Source organism: Dendrobates tinctorius, unplaced genomic scaffold, assembly GCF_039654945.1.
Source record: "Dendrobates tinctorius isolate UK_male_01 unplaced genomic scaffold, ASM3965494v1 ptg000011l, whole genome shotgun sequence".
In the NCBI taxonomy this organism is placed as follows: domain Eukaryota; kingdom Metazoa; phylum Chordata; class Amphibia; order Anura; family Dendrobatidae; genus Dendrobates; species Dendrobates tinctorius.
In genome coordinates, this window is record NW_027361679.1 from 91,228,065 (window position 1) to 91,244,471 (window position 16,407).

General features: G+C 34.0%; 11 non-coding genes across 11 annotated transcripts; all 11 read left to right on the top strand.

The window, feature by feature from the left end:
- Positions 1–169: 169 nt before the first annotated feature.
- Positions 170–255, top strand: TRNAR-UCU (transfer RNA arginine (anticodon UCU)). The gene is given in 2 exon segments: positions 170–206; positions 220–255. It is a non-coding gene; the product is annotated as a tRNA-Arg (tRNA).
- A 1,429-nt stretch (positions 256–1,684) lies between these two features.
- TRNAR-UCU (transfer RNA arginine (anticodon UCU)) lies at positions 1,685–1,770 on the top strand. The gene is given in 2 exon segments: positions 1,685–1,721; positions 1,735–1,770. It is a non-coding gene; the product is annotated as a tRNA-Arg (tRNA).
- Positions 1,771–3,203: 1,433 nt separating this feature from the next.
- TRNAR-UCU (transfer RNA arginine (anticodon UCU)) lies at positions 3,204–3,289 on the top strand. Its single transcript is given in 2 exon segments — positions 3,204–3,240; positions 3,254–3,289. It is a non-coding gene; the product is annotated as a tRNA-Arg (tRNA).
- Positions 3,290–4,732: 1,443 nt separating this feature from the next.
- On the top strand, positions 4,733–4,818 carry TRNAR-UCU (transfer RNA arginine (anticodon UCU)). Its single transcript is given in 2 exon segments — positions 4,733–4,769; positions 4,783–4,818. It is a non-coding gene; the product is annotated as a tRNA-Arg (tRNA).
- Positions 4,819–6,252: 1,434 nt separating this feature from the next.
- On the top strand, positions 6,253–6,338 carry TRNAR-UCU (transfer RNA arginine (anticodon UCU)). The gene is given in 2 exon segments: positions 6,253–6,289; positions 6,303–6,338. It is a non-coding gene; the product is annotated as a tRNA-Arg (tRNA).
- Positions 6,339–7,774: 1,436 nt separating this feature from the next.
- TRNAR-UCU (transfer RNA arginine (anticodon UCU)) lies at positions 7,775–7,860 on the top strand. The gene is given in 2 exon segments: positions 7,775–7,811; positions 7,825–7,860. It is a non-coding gene; the product is annotated as a tRNA-Arg (tRNA).
- Positions 7,861–9,296: 1,436 nt separating this feature from the next.
- TRNAR-UCU (transfer RNA arginine (anticodon UCU)) lies at positions 9,297–9,382 on the top strand. Its single transcript is given in 2 exon segments — positions 9,297–9,333; positions 9,347–9,382. It is a non-coding gene; the product is annotated as a tRNA-Arg (tRNA).
- Positions 9,383–10,818: 1,436 nt separating this feature from the next.
- TRNAR-UCU (transfer RNA arginine (anticodon UCU)) lies at positions 10,819–10,904 on the top strand. The gene is given in 2 exon segments: positions 10,819–10,855; positions 10,869–10,904. It is a non-coding gene; the product is annotated as a tRNA-Arg (tRNA).
- Positions 10,905–12,340: 1,436 nt separating this feature from the next.
- Positions 12,341–12,426, top strand: TRNAR-UCU (transfer RNA arginine (anticodon UCU)). Its single transcript is given in 2 exon segments — positions 12,341–12,377; positions 12,391–12,426. It is a non-coding gene; the product is annotated as a tRNA-Arg (tRNA).
- Positions 12,427–13,862: 1,436 nt separating this feature from the next.
- Positions 13,863–13,948, top strand: TRNAR-UCU (transfer RNA arginine (anticodon UCU)). The gene is given in 2 exon segments: positions 13,863–13,899; positions 13,913–13,948. It is a non-coding gene; the product is annotated as a tRNA-Arg (tRNA).
- Positions 13,949–15,383: 1,435 nt separating this feature from the next.
- Positions 15,384–15,469, top strand: TRNAR-UCU (transfer RNA arginine (anticodon UCU)). Its single transcript is given in 2 exon segments — positions 15,384–15,420; positions 15,434–15,469. It is a non-coding gene; the product is annotated as a tRNA-Arg (tRNA).
- The last annotated feature ends 938 nt before the right edge of the window (positions 15,470–16,407 follow it).

Sequence of the window (16,407 nt, forward strand, 5' to 3'; positions counted from 1 at the left end):
AGATCTTTCTTTTCTACAACATAGGCATTTTCCTGCTGACCAGTTTTACTTTTACATATAAGAAGGCGAAAACAAAGTTACAAAGAAAACAGGAATCTTTCTGTTATTTAATCATCAGGAAAATATTGTCTAGATTTGACAAAACACCTACTTCAACAAAAAGCCTTGTGGCTCTGTGGCGCAATGGATAGCGCATTGGACTTCTAGGGAGCTGATGTGATTCAAAGGTTGTGGGTTCGAGTCCCACCAGAGTCGTATTTTGAGACATTAATACTTTAACTCGGTTTAAAAATGTTAATAACGTTTAGAGCAAATTAGATGTTACATTTAAAATTGAACTATGCAATTCAGCCACTGAAGGCTCACTGACCCAATGGATAACAGATAGGGCACAATTCATTATTGCATATTTTTGGTCTAGTGTCTAGTGTTTGGTGTTCTGTTACCTGTATTCAGTAGACCATATTCTTTCTTGAATTTGAACCTTTCTAATATTCTTATTTGTATGTGATTGCAAGATATTTCTTGATGATCTCTAATGTCGGGATTTGGAGTTTCTAGATATTTTTGGCTGATTTGTCAACTATAACTTTAAAAAATGCAACTTTGGTGCAAGCATTCTCCAGTCCATCCATAGTTTGATGAAATGTTTGCATGGCTTTTTGGTATCAATTTTATGTCATTAATGCAAAACATGGACAATTGTTTGCTTAAAAGTAAAAAATAGGTTTAAAGATAAGAACAGAGTGTTATCAGCTGCCTTGTCCTCATAAACACCTTCTGCTGTGCTGATGAGACCACGGAAATCATACAAGCAGGTCATTTTTGGGAAACTGAAATTAAGTGGAAATGAGTTTTTTGCGATTAATTTAATTTTCATGGTAAGAACTGAGTTTGCAATTTTGGGCAATTCATCTGATCTCTTTTCAGAATAATCTAGAGTTAACACAAATTACCAGTATAAAATCTAAGGCAGTAAACTGTGAAAGCCAAATTTGGTATCAGTCTGAAAACTTTTCACCACTATTGTACAGTCCTAGATATTCTTAGAAAAACTGCAAAAGGAAAAAATGAGGAATGGAAAAACATCTAAAGAAAAGTATAGCTGACTGCTAAATTCAGAATATCTAGTAGGAGACTCCAGGAAATTTCCCAGCATTTACTTGGACTAAAACAAATCTTCTCTGATAGTTTTTTTCACATGGATAAAATTATTTCTTTTGTTTTGACTAATTTCCTTCCCAAACCAGTGGCACATTAGCGTACAACGAAACTGATGTTCCAATCCGTTTTTCTCAGCTTAAGTTCCTGAGGGTCAGTGGCTACTGCATTGAATCTGTAGAAAGTGAAAAAGATCAAAGCTTGAGATTTAGAAACCAACAAAAGCTACCCCTTTTCTTATCTTGCATGAATTTCTATGTGACACTTTACCAACAGGTACCTTTGTTAGTAATTTAAAATGAACTGCTGGCATGTAAGACTAAAAAGTGCATGTAAGGAGTTTTAATATAAAATAGATCTTTCTTTTCTACAACATAGGCATTTTCCTGCTGACCAGTTTTACTTTTACATATAAGAAGGCGAAAACAAAGTTACAAAGAAAACAGGAATCTTTCTGTTATTTAATCATCAGGAAAATATTGTCTAGATTTGACAAAACACCTACTTCAACAAAAATGGTCGTGGCTCTGTGGCGCAATGGATAGTGCATTGGACTTCTAATGAGCTGATGTGATTCAAAGGTTGTGGGTTCGAGTCCCACCAGAGTCGTATTTTGAGACATTAATACTTTAACTCGGTTTATCTTGAAAAGATGAAAAATGTTAATAACGTTTAGAGCAAATTAGATGTTACATTTATAATTGAACTATGCAATTCAGCCACTGAAGGCTCACTGACCCATGGATAACAGATAGGGCACAATTCATTATTGCATATTTTTGGTCTAATGTTTGGTGTTCTGTTACCTGTATTCAGTAGACCATATTCTTTCTTGAATTTGAACCTTTCTAAAATTCTTATTTGTATGTGATTGCAAGATATTTCTTGATGATCTCTAATGTCGGGATTTGGAGTTTCTAGATATTTTTGGCTGATATGTCAACTATAACTTTAAAAAATGCAACTTTGGTGCAAGCATTCTCCAGTCCATCCATAGTTTGATGAAATGTTTGCATGGCTTTTTGGTATCAATTTTATGTCATTAATGCAAAACATGGACAATTGTTTGCTTAAAAGTAAAAAATAGGTTTAAAGATAAGAACAGAGTGTTATCAGCTGCCTTGTCCTCAAAAACACCTTCTGCTGTGCTGATGAGACCACGGAAATCATACAAGCAGGTCATTTTTGGGAAACTGAAATTTAGTGGAAATGAGTTTTTTGCGATTAATTTAATTTTCATGGTAAGAACTGAGTTTGCAATTTTGGGCAATTCATCTGATCTCTTTTCAGAATAATCTAGAGTTAACACAAATTACCAGTATAAAATCTAAGGCAGTAAACTGTGAAAGCCAAATTTGGTATCAGTCTGAAAACTTTTCACCACTATTGTACAGTCCTAGATATTCTTAGAAAAACTGCAAAAGGAAAAAATGAGGAATGGAAAAACATCTAAAGAAAAGTATAGCTGACTGCTAAAATCAGGATATCTAGTAGGAGACTCCAGGAAATTTCCCAGCATTTATTTGGACTAAAACAAAGCTTCTCTGATAGTTTTTTCACATGGATAAAATTATTTATTTTGTTTTGACTAATTTCCTTCCCAAACCAGTGGCCCATTAGCGTACAACGAAACTAATGTTCCAATCCGTTTTTCTCAGCTTAAGTTCCTGAGGGTCAGTGGCTACTGCATTGAATCTGTAGAAAGTGAAAAAGATCAAAGCTTGAGATTTAGAAACCAACAAAAGCTACCCCTTTTGTTATCTTGCATGAATTTCTATGTGACACTTTACCAACAGGGACCTTTGTTAGTAATTTAAATGAACTGCTGGCATGTAAGACTAAAAAGTGCATGTAAGGAGTTTTAATATAAAATAGATCTTTCTTTTCTACAACATAGGCATTTTCCTGCTGAACAGTTTTACTTTTACATATAAGAAGGCGAAAACAAAGTTACAAAGAAAACAGGAATCTTTCTGTTATTTAATCATCAGGAAAATATTGTCTAGATTTGACAAAACACCTACTTCAACAAAAAGGCTTGTGGCTCTGTGGCGCAATGGATAGCGCATTGGACTTCTCGGGAGCTGATGTGATTCAAAGGTTGTGGGTTCGAGTCCCACCAGAGTCGTATTTTGAGACATTAATACTTTAACTCGGTTCATCTTGAAAAGATGAAAAATGTTAATAACGTTTAGAGCAAATTAGATGTTACATTTAAAATTGAACTATGCAATTCAGCCACTGAAGGCTCACTGACTCAATGGATAACAGATAGGGCACAATTCATTATTGCATATTTTTGGTCTAGTGTCTAGTGTTTGGTGTTCTGTTACCTGTATTCAGTAGACCATATACTTTCTTGAATTTGAACCTTTCTAAAATTCTTATTTGTATGTGATTGCAAGATATTTCTTGATGATCTCTAATGTCGGGATTTGGAGTTTCTAGATATTTTTGGCTGATTTGTCAACTATAACTTTAAAAAATGCAACTTTGGTGCAAGCATTCTCCAGTCCATCCATAGTTTGATGAAATGTTTGCATGGCTTTTTGGTATCAATTTTATGTCATTAATGCAAAACATGGACAATTGTTTGCTTAAAAGTAAAAAATAGGTTTAAAGATAAGAACAGAGTGTTATCAGCTGCCTTGTCCTCATAAACACCTTCTGCTGTGCTGATGAGACCACGGAAATCATACAAGCAGGTCATTTTTGGGAAACTGAAATTAAGTGGAAATGAGTTTTTTGCGATTAATTTAATTTTCATGGTAAGAACTGAGTTTGCAATTTTGGGCAATTCATCTGATCTCTTTTCAGAATAATCTAGAGTTAACACAAATTACCAGTATAAAATCTAAGGCAGTAAACTGTGAAAGCCAAATTTGGTATCAGTCTGAAAACTTTTCACCACTATTGTACAGTCCTAGATATTCTTAGAAAAACTGCAAAAGGAAAAAATGAGGAATGGAAAAACATCTAAAGAAAAGTATAGCTGACTGCTAAATTCAGAATATCTAGTAGGAGACTCCAGGAAATTTCCCAGCATTTACTTGGACTAAAACAAATCTTCTCTGATAGTTTTTTTCACATGGATAAAATTATTTATTTTGTTTTGACTAATTTCCTTCCCAAACCAGTGGCACATTAGCGTACAACGAAACTGATGTTCCAATCCGTTTTTCTCAGCTTAAGTTCCTGAGGGTCAGTGGCTACTGCATTGAATCTGTAGAAAGTGAAAAAGATCAAAGCTTGAGATTTAGAAACCAACAAAAGCTACCCCTTTTCTTATCTTGCATGAATTTCTATGTGACACTTTACCAACAGGTACCTTTGTTAGTAATTTAAAATGAACTGCTGGCATGTAAGACTAAAAAGTGCATGTAAGGAGTTTTAATATAAAATAGATCTTTCTTTTCTACAACATAGGCATTTTCCTGCTGACCAGTTTTACTTTTACATATAAGAAGGCGAAAACAAAGTTACAAAGAAAACAGGAATCTTTCTGTTATTTAATCATCAGGAAAATATTGTCTAGATTTGACAAAACACCTACTTCAACAAAAATGATTGTGGCTCTGTGGCGCAATGGATAGTGCATTGGACTTCTAGGGAGCTGATGTGATTCAAAGGTTGTGGGTTCGAGTCCCACCAGAGTCGTATTTTGAGACATTAATACTTTAACTCGGTTGATCTTGAAAAGATGAAAAATGTTAATAACGTTTAGAGCAAATTAGATGTTACATTTAAAATTGAACTATGCAATTCAGCCACTGAAGGCTCACTGACCCAATGGATAACAGATAGGGCACAATTCATTATTGCATATTTTTGGTCTAATGTTTGGTGTTCTGTTACCTGTATTCAGTAGACCATATTCTTTCTTGAATTTGAACCTTTCTAAAATTCTTATTTGTATGTGATTGCAAGATATTTCTTGATGATCTCTAATGTCGGGATTTGGAGTTTCTAGATATTTTTGGCTGATATGTCAACTATAACTTTAAAAAATGCAACTTTGGTGCAAGCATTCTCCAGTCCATCCATAGTTTGATGAAATGTTTGCATGGCTTTTTGGTATCAATTTTATGTCATTAATGCAAAACATGGACAATTGTTTGCTTAAAAGTAAAAAATAGGTTTAAAGATAAGAACAGAGTGTTATCAGCTGCCTTGTCCTCATAAACACCTTCTGCTGTGCTGATGAGACCACGGAAATCATACAAGCAGGTCATTTTTGGGAAACTGAAATTTAGTGGAAATGAGTTTTTTGCGATTAATTTAATTTTCATGGTAAGAACTGAGTTTGCAATTTTGGGCAATTCATCTGATCTCTTTTCAGAATAATCTAGAGTTAACACAAATTACCAGTATAAAATCTAAGGCAGTAAACTGTGAAAGCCAAATTTGGTATCAGTCTGAAAACTTTTCACCACTATTGTACAGTCCTAGATATTCTTAGAAAAACTGCAAAAGGAAAAAATGAGGAATGGAAAAACATCTAAAGAAAAGTATAGCTGACTGCTAAAATCAGGATATCTAGTAGGAGACTCCAGGAAATTTCCCAGCATTTATTTGGACTAAAACAAAGCTTCTCTGATAGTTTTTTCACATGGATAAAATTATTTATTTTGTTTTGACTAATTTCCTTCCCAAACCAGTGGCCCATTAGCGTACAACGAAACTAATGTTCCAATCCGTTTTTCTCAGCTTAAGTTCCTGAGGGTCAGTGGCTACTGCATTGAATCTGTAGAAAGTGAAAAAGATCAAAGCTTGAGATTTAGAAACCAACAAAAGCTACCCCTTTTGTTATCTTGCATGAATTTCTATGTGACACTTTACCAACAGGGACCTTTGTTAGTAATTTAAATGAACTGCTGGCATGTAAGACTAAAAAGTGCATGTAAGGAGTTTTAATATAAAATAGATCTTTCTTTTCTACAACATAGGCATTTTCCTGCTGAACAGTTTTACTTTTACATATAAGAAGGCGAAAACAAAGTTACAAAGAAAACAGGAATCTTTCTGTTATTTAATCATCAGGAAAATATTGTCTAGATTTGACAAAACACCTACTTCAACAAAAATGATTGTGGCTCTGTGGCGCAATGGATAGTGCATTGGACTTCTAGGGAGCTGATGTGATTCAAAGGTTGTGGGTTCGAGTCCCACCAGAGTCGTATTTTGAGACATTAATACTTTAACTCGGTTGATCTTGAAAAGATGAAAAATGTTAATAACGTTTAGAGCAAATTAGATGTTACATTTAAAATTGAACTATGCAATTCAGCCACTGAAGGCTCACTGACCCAATGGATAACAGATAGGGCACAATTCATTATTGCATATTTTTGGTCTAGTGTTTGGTGTTCTGTTACCTGTATTCAGTAGACCATATTCTTTCTTGAATTTGAACCTTTCTAAAATTCTTATTTGTATGTGATTGCAAGATATTTCTTGATGATCTCTAATGTCGGGATTTGGAGTTTCTAGATATTTTTGGCTGATTTGTCAACTATAACTTTAAAAAATGCAACTTTGGTGCAAGCATTCTCCAGTCCATCCATAGTTTGATGAAATGTTTGCATGGCTTTTTGGTATCAATTTTATGTCATTAATGCAAAACATGGACAATTGTTTGCTTAAAAGTAAAAAATAGGTTTAAAGATAAGAACAGAGTGTTATCAGCTGCCTTGTCCTCATAAACACCTTCTGCTGTGCTGATGAGACCACAGAAATCATACAAGCAGGTCATTTTTGGGAAACTGAAATTAAGTGGAAATGAGTTTTTTGCGATTAATTTAATTTTCATGGTAAGAACTGAGTTTGCAATTTTGGGCAATTCATCTGATCTCTTTTCAGAATAATCTAGAGTTAACACAAATTACCAGTATAAAATCTAAGGCAGTAAACTGTGAAAGCCAAATTTGGTATCAGTGTGAAAACTTTTCACCACTATTGTACAGTCCTAGATATTCTTAGAAAAACTGCAAAAGGAAAAAATGAGGAATGGAAAAACATCTAAAGAAAAGTATAGCTGACTGCTAAATTCAGAATATCTAGTAGGAGACTCCAGGAAATTTCCCAGCATTTACTTGGACTAAAACAAATCTTCTCTGATAGTTTTTTTCACATGGATAAAATTATTTCTTTTGTTTTGACTAATTTCCTTCCCAAACCAGTGGCACATTAGCGTACAACGAAACTGATGTTCCAATCCGTTTTTCTCAGCTTAAGTTCCTGAGGGTCAGTGGCTACTGCATTGAATCTGTAGAAAGTGAAAAAGATCAAAGCTTGAGATTTAGAAACCAACAAAAGCTACCCCTTTTCTTATCTTGCATGAATTTCTATGTGACACTTTACCAACAGGTACCTTTGTTAGTAATTTAAAATGAACTGCTGGCATGTAAGACTAAAAAGTGCATGTAAGGAGTTTTAATATAAAATAGATCTTTCTTTTCTACAACATAGGCATTTTCCTGCTGACCAGTTTTACTTTTACATATAAGAAGGCGAAAACAAAGTTACAAAGAAAACAGGAATCTTTCTGTTATTTAATCATCTGGAAAATATTGTCTAGATTTGACAAAACAGCTACTTCAACAAAAATGATCGTGGCTCTGTGGCGCAATGGATAGGGCATTGGACTTCTAGGGAGCTGATGTGATTCAAAGGTTGTGGGTTCGAGTCCCACCAGAGTCGTATTTTGAGACATTAATACTTTAACTCGGTTCATCTTGAAAAGATGAAAAATGTTAATAACGTTTAGAGCAAATTAGATGTTACATTTAAAATTGAACTATGCAATTCAGCCACTGAAGGCTCACTGACCCAATGGATAACAGATAGGGCACAATTCATTATTGCATATTTTTGGTCTAGTGTTTGGTGTTCTGTTACCTGTATTCAGTAGACCATATTCTTTCTTGAATTTGAACCTTTCTAAAATTCTTATTTGTATGTGATTGCAAGATATTTCTTGATGATCTCTAATGTCGGGATTTGGAGTTTCTAGATATTTTTGGCTGATATGTCAACTATAACTTTAAAAAATGCAACTTTGGTGCAAGCATTCTCCAGTCCATCCATAGTTTGATGAAATGTTTGCATGGCTTTTTGGTATCAATTTTATGTCATTAATGCAAAACATGGACAATTGTTTGCTTAAAAGTAAAAAATAGGTTTAAAGATAAGAACAGAGTGTTATCAGCTGCCTTGTCCTCATAAACACCTTCTGCTGTGCTGATGAGACCACGGAAATCATACAAGCAGGTCATTTTTGGGAATCTGAAATTTAGTGGAAATGAGTTTTTTGCGATTAATTTAATTTTCATGGTAAGAACTGAGTTTGCAATTTTGGGCAATTCATCTGATCTCTTTTCAGAATAATCTAGAGTTAACACAAATTACCAGTATAAAATCTAAGGCAGTAAACTGTGAAAGCCAAATTTGGTATCAGTCTGAAAACTTTTCACCACTATTGTACAGTCCTAGATATTCTTAGAAAAACTGCAAAAGGAAAAAATGAGGAATGGAAAAACATCTAAAGAAAAGTATAGCTGACTGCTAAAATCAGGATATCTAGTAGGAGACTCCAGGAAATTTCCCAGCATTTACTTGGACTAAAACAAATCTTCTCTGATAGTTTTTTTCACATGGATAAAATTATTTCTTTTGTTTTGACTAATTTCCTTCCCAAACCAGTGGCACATTAGCGTACAACGAAACTGATGTTCCAATCCGTTTTTCTCAGCTTAAGTTCCTGAGGGTCAGTGGCTACTGCATTGAATCTGTAGAAAGTGAAAAAGATCAAAGCTTGAGATTTAGAAACCAACAAAAGCTACCCCTTTTCTTATCTTGCATGAATTTCTATGTGACACTTTACCAACAGGTACCTTTGTTAGTAATTTAAAATGAACTGCTGGCATGTAAGACTAAAAAGTGCATGTAAGGAGTTTTAATATAAAATAGATCTTTCTTTTCTACAACATAGGCATTTTCCTGCTGACCAGTTTTACTTTTACATATAAGAAGGCGAAAACAAAGTTACAAAGAAAACAGGAATCTTTCTGTTATTTAATCATCAGGAAAATATTGTCTAGATTTGACAAAACACCTACTTCAACAAAAATGATGGTGGCTCTGTGGCGCAATGGATAGTGCATTGGACTTCTAGTGAGCTGATGTGATTCAAAGGTTGTGGGTTCGAGTCCCACCAGAGTCGTATTTTGAGACATTAATACTTTAACTCGGTTGATCTTGAAAAGATGAAAAATGTTAATAACGTTTAGAGCAAATTAGATGTTACATTTAAAATTGAACTATGCAATTCAGCCACTGAAGGCTCACTGACCCAATGGATAACAGATAGGGCACAATTCATTATTGCATATTTTTGGTCTAGTGTTTGGTGTTCTGTTACCTGTATTCAGTAGACCATATTCTTTCTTGAATTTGAACCTTTCTAAAATTCTTATTTGTATGTGATTGCAAGATATTTCTTGATGATCTCTAATGTCGGGATTTGGAGTTTCTAGATATTTTTGGCTGATATGTCAACTATAACTTTAAAAAATGCAACTTTGGTGCAAGCATTCTCCAGTCCATCCATAGTTTGATGAAATGTTTGCATGGCTTTTTGGTATCAATTTTATGTCATTAATGCAAAACATGGACAATTGTTTGCTTAAAAGTAAAAAATAGGTTTAAAGATAAGAACAGAGTGTTATCAGCTGCCTTGTCCTCATAAACACCTTCTGCTGTGCTGATGAGACCACGGAAATCATACAAGCAGGTCATTTTTGGGAATCTGAAATTTAGTGGAGATGAGTTTTTTGCGATTAATTTAATTTTCATGGTAAGAACTGAGTTTGCAATTTTGGGCAATTCATCTGATCTCTTTTCAGAATAATCTAGAGTTAACACAAATTACCAGTATAAAATCTAAGGCAGTAAACTGTGAAAGCCAAATTTGGTATCAGTCTGAAAACTTTTCACCACTATTGTACAGTCCTAGATATTCTTAGAAAAACTGCAAAAGGAAAAAATGAGGAATGGAAAAACATCTAAAGAAAAGTATAGCTGACTGCTAAATTCAGAATATCTAGTAGGAGACTCCAGGAAATTTCCCAGCATTTACTTGGACTAAAACAAATCTTCTCTGATAGTTTTTTTCACATGGATAAAATTATTTATTTTGTTTTGACTAATTTCCTTCCCAAACCAGTGGCACATTAGCGTACAACGAAACTGATGTTCCAATCCGTTTTTCTCAGCTTAAGTTCCTGAGGGTCAGTGGCTACTGCATTGAATCTGTAGAAAGTGAAAAAGATCAAAGCTTGAGATTTAGAAACCAACAAAAGCTACCCCTTTTCTTATCTTGCATGAATTTCTATGTGACACTTTACCAACAGGTACCTTTGTTAGTAATTTAAAATGAACTGCTGGCATGTAAGACTAAAAAGTGCATGTAAGGAGTTTTAATATAAAATAGATCTTTCTTTTCTACAACATAGGCATTTTCCTGCTGACCAGTTTTACTTTTACATATAAGAAGGCGAAAACAAAGTTACAAAGAAAACAGGAATCTTTCTGTTATTTAATCATCAGGAAAATATTGTCTAGATTTGACAAAACACCTACTTCAACAAAAATGATTGTGGCTCTGTGGCGCAATGGATAGTGCATTGGACTTCTAGGGAGCTGATGTGATTCAAAGGTTGTGGGTTCGAGTCCCACCAGAGTCGTATTTTGAGACATTAATACTTTAACTCGGTTGATCTTGAAAAGATGAAAAATGTTAATAACGATTAGAGCAAATTAGATGTTACATTTAAAATTGAACTATGCAATTCAGCCACTGAAGGCTCACTGACCCAATGGATAACAGATAGGGCACAATTCATTATTGCATATTTTTGGTCTAGTGTTTGGTGTTCTGTTACCTGTATTCAGTAGACCATATTCTTTCTTGAATTTGAACCTTTCTAAAATTCTTATTTGTATGTGATTGCAAGATATTTCTTGATGATCTCTAATGTCGGGATTTGGAGTTTCTAGATATTTTTGGCTGATTTGTCAACTATAACTTTAAAAAATGCAACTTTGGTGCAAGCATTCTCCAGTCCATCCATAGTTTGATGAAATGTTTGCATGGCTTTTTGGTATCAATTTTATGTCATTAATGCAAAACATGGACAATTGTTTGCTTAAAAGTAAAAAATAGGTTTAAAGATAAGAACAGAGTGTTATCAGCTGCCTTGTCCTCATAAACACCTTCTGCTGTGCTGATGAGACCACAGAAATCATACAAGCAGGTCATTTTTGGGAAACTGAAATTAAGTGGAAATGAGTTTTTTGCGATTAATTTAATTTTCATGGTAAGAACTGAGTTTGCAATTTTGGGCAATTCATCTGATCTCTTTTCAGAATAATCTAGAGTTAACACAAATTACCAGTATAAAATCTAAGGCAGTAAACTGTGAAAGCCAAATTTGGTATCAGTGTGAAAACTTTTCACCACTATTGTACAGTCCTAGATATTCTTAGAAAAACTGCAAAAGGAAAAAATGAGGAATGGAAAAACATCTAAAGAAAAGTATAGCTGACTGCTAAATTCAGAATATCTAGTAGGAGACTCCAGGAAATTTCCCAGCATTTACTTGGACTAAAACAAATCTTCTCTGATAGTTTTTTTCACATGGATAAAATTATTTCTTTTGTTTTGACTAATTTCCTTCCCAAACCAGTGGCACATTAGCGTACAACGAAACTGATGTTCCAATCCGTTTTTCTCAGCTTAAGTTCCTGAGGGTCAGTGGCTACTGCATTGAATCTGTAGAAAGTGAAAAAGATCAAAGCTTGAGATTTAGAAACCAACAAAAGCTACCCCTTTTCTTATCTTGCATGAATTTCTATGTGACACTTTACCAACAGGTACCTTTGTTAGTAATTTAAAATGAACTGCTGGCATGTAAGACTAAAAAGTGCATGTAAGGAGTTTTAATATAAAATAGATCTTTCTTTTCTACAACATAGGCATTTTCCTGCTGACCAGTTTTACTTTTACATATAAGAAGGCGAAAACAAAGTTACAAAGAAAACAGGAATCTTTCTGTTATTTAATCATCTGGAAAATATTGTCTAGATTTGACAAAACAGCTACTTCAACAAAAATGATCGTGGCTCTGTGGCGCAATGGATAGGGCATTGGACTTCTAGGGAGCTGATGTGATTCAAAGGTTGTGGGTTCGAGTCCCACCAGAGTCGTATTTTGAGACATTAATACTTTAACTCGGTTCATCTTGAAAAGATGAAAAATGTTAATAACGTTTAGAGCAAATTAGATGTTACATTTAAAATTGAACTATGCAATTCAGCCACTGAAGGCTCACTGACCCAATGGATAACAGATAGGGCACAATTCATTATTGCATATTTTTGGTCTAGTGTTTGGTGTTCTGTTACCTGTATTCAGTAGACCATATTCTTTCTTGAATTTGAACCTTTCTAAAATTCTTATTTGTATGTGATTGCAAGATATTTCTTGATGATCTCTAATGTCGGGATTTGGAGTTTCTAGATATTTTTGGCTGATATGTCAACTATAACTTTAAAAAATGCAACTTTGGTGCAAGCATTCTCCAGTCCATCCATAGTTTGATGAAATGTTTGCATGGCTTTTTGGTATCAATTTTATGTCATTAATGCAAAACATGGACAATTGTTTGCTTAAAAGTAAAAAATAGGTTTAAAGATAAGAACAGAGTGTTATCAGCTGCCTTGTCCTCATAAACACCTTCTGCTGTGCTGATGAGACCACGGAAATCATACAAGCAGGTCATTTTTGGGAATCTGAAATTTAGTGGAAATGAGTTTTTTGCGATTAATTTAATTTTCATGGTAAGAACTGAGTTTGCAATTTTGGGCAATTCATCTGATCTCTTTTCAGAATAATCTAGAGTTAACACAAATTACCAGTATAAAATCTAAGGCAGTAAACTGTGAAAGCCAAATTTGGTATCAGTCTGAAAACTTTTCACCACTATTGTACAGTCCTAGATATTCTTAGAAAAACTGCAAAAGGAAAAAATGAGGAATGGAAAAACATCTAAAGAAAAGTATAGCTGACTGCTAAAATCAGGATATCTAGTAGGAGACTCCAGGAAATTTCCCAGCATTTACTTGGACTAAAACAAATCTTCTCTGATAGTTTTTTTCACATGGATAAAATTATTTCTTTTGTTTTGACTAATTTCCTTCCCAAACCAGTGGCACATTAGCGTACAACGAAACTGATGTTCCAATCCGTTTTTCTCAGCTTAAGTTCCTGAGGGTCAGTGGCTACTGCATTGAATCTGTAGAAAGTGAAAAAGATCAAAGCTTGAGATTTAGAAACCAACAAAAGCTACCCCTTTTCTTATCTTGCATGAATTTCTATGTGACACTTTACCAACAGGTACCTTTGTTAGTAATTTAAAATGAACTGCTGGCATGTAAGACTAAAAAGTGCATGTAAGGAGTTTTAATATAAAATAGATCTTTCTTTTCTACAACATAGGCATTTTCCTGCTGACCAGTTTTACTTTTACATATAAGAAGGCGAAAACAAAGTTACAAAGAAAACAGGAATCTTTCTGTTATTTAATCATCAGGAAAATATTGTCTAGATTTGACAAAACACCTACTTCAACAAAAATGATGGTGGCTCTGTGGCGCAATGGATAGTGCATTGGACTTCTAGTGAGCTGATGTGATTCAAAGGTTGTGGGTTCGAGTCCCACCAGAGTCGTATTTTGAGACATTAATACTTTAACTCGGTTGATCTTGAAAAGATGAAAAATGTTAATAACGTTTAGAGCAAATTAGATGTTACATTTAAAATTGAACTATGCAATTCAGCCACTGAAGGCTCACTGACCCAATGGATAACAGATAGGGCACAATTCATTATTGCATATTTTTGGTCTAGTGTTTGGTGTTCTGTTACCTGTATTCAGTAGACCATATTCTTTCTTGAATTTGAACCTTTCTAAAATTCTTATTTGTATGTGATTGCAAGATATTTCTTGATGATCTCTAATGTCGGGATTTGGAGTTTCTAGATATTTTTGGCTGATATGTCAACTATAACTTTAAAAAATGCAACTTTGGTGCAAGCATTCTCCAGTCCATCCATAGTTTGATGAAATGTTTGCATGGCTTTTTGGTATCAATTTTATGTCATTAATGCAAAACATGGACAATTGTTTGCTTAAAAGTAAAAAATAGGTTTAAAGATAAGAACAGAGTGTTATCAGCTGCCTTGTCCTCATAAACACCTTCTGCTGTGCTGATGAGACCACGGAAATCATGCAAGCAGGTCATTTTTGGGAAACTGAAATTTAGTGGAAATGAGTTTTTTGCGATTAATTTAATTTTCATGGTAAGAACTGAGTTTGCAATTTTGGGCAATTCATCTGATCTCTTTTCAGAATAATCTAGAGTTAACACAAATTACCAGTATAAAATCTAAGGCAGTAAACTGTGAAAGCCAAATTTGGTATCAGTCTGAAAACTTTTCACCACTATTGTACAGTCATAGATATTCTTAGAAAAACTGCAAAAGGAAAAAATGAGGAATGGAAAAACATCTAAAGAAAAGTATAGCTGACTGCTAAAATCAGGATATCTAGTAGGAGACTCCAGGAAATTTCCTAGCATTTATTTGGACTAAAACAAAGCTTCTCTGATAGTTTTTTCACATGGATAAAATTATTTATTTTGTTTTGACTAATTTCCTTCCCAAACCAGTGGCCCATTAGCGTACAACGAAACTAATGTTCCAATCCGTTTTTCTCAGCTTAAGTTCCTGAGGGTCAGTGGCTACTGCATTGAATCTGTAGAAAGTGAAAAAGATCAAAGCTTGAGATTTAGAAACCAACAAAAGCTACCCCTTTTGTTATCTTGCATGAATTTCTATGTGACACTTTACCAACAGGGACCTTTGTTAGTAATTTAAAATGAACTGCTGGCATGTAAGACTAAAAAGTGCATGTAAGGAGTTTTAATATAAAATAGATCTTTCTTTTCTACAAAATAGGCATTTTCCTGCTGACCAGTTTTACTTTTACATATAAGAAGGCGAAAACAAAGTTACAAAGAAAACAGGAATCTTTCTGTTATTTAATCATCAGGAAAATATTGTCTAGATTTGACAAAACACCTACTTCAACAAAAATGATCGTGGCTCTGTGGCGCAATGGATAGTGCATTGGACTTCTAGTGAGCTGATGTGATTCAAAGGTTGTGGGTTCGAGTCCCACCAGAGTCGTATTTTGAGACATTAATACTTTAACTCGGTTGATCTTGAAAAGATGAAAAATGTTAATAACGTTTAGAGCAAATTAGATGTTACATTTAAAATTGAACTATGCAATTCAGCCACTGAAGGCTCACTGACCCAATGGATAACAGATAGGGCACAATTCATTATTGCATATTTTTGGTCTAGTGTTTGGTGTTCTGTTACCTGTATTCAGTAGACCATATTCTTTCTTGAATTTGAACCTTTCTAAAATTCTTATTTGTATGTGATTGCAAGATATTTCTTGATGATCTCTAATGTCGGGATTTGGAGTTTCTAGATATTTTTGGCTGATATGTCAACTATAACTTTAAAAAATGCAACTTTGGTGCAAGCATTCTCCAGTCCATCCATAGTTTGATGAAATGTTTGCATGGCTTTTTGGTATCAATTTTATGTCATTAATGCAAAACATGGGCAATTGTTTGCTTAAAAGTAAAAAATAGGTTTAAAGATAAGAACAGAGTGTTATCAGCTGCCTTGTCCTCATAAACACCTTCTGCTGTGCTGATGAGACCACGGAAATCATACAAGCAGGTCATTTTTGGGAAACTGAAATTTAGTGGAAATGAGTTTTTTGCGATTAATTTAATTTTCATGGTAAGAACTGAGTTTGCAATTTTGGGCAATTCATCTGATCTCTTTTCAGAATAATCTAGAGTTAACACAAATTACCAGTATAAAATCTAAGGCAGTAAACTGTGAAAGCCAAATTTGGTATCAGTCTGAAAACTTTTCACCACTATTGTACAGTCCTAGATATTCTTAGAAAAACTGCAAAAGGAAAAAATGAGGAATGGAAAAACATCTAAAGAAAAGTATAGCTGACTGCTAAAATCAGGATATCTAGTAGGAGACTCCAGGAAATTTCCTAGCATTTATTTGGACTAAAACAAATCTTCTCT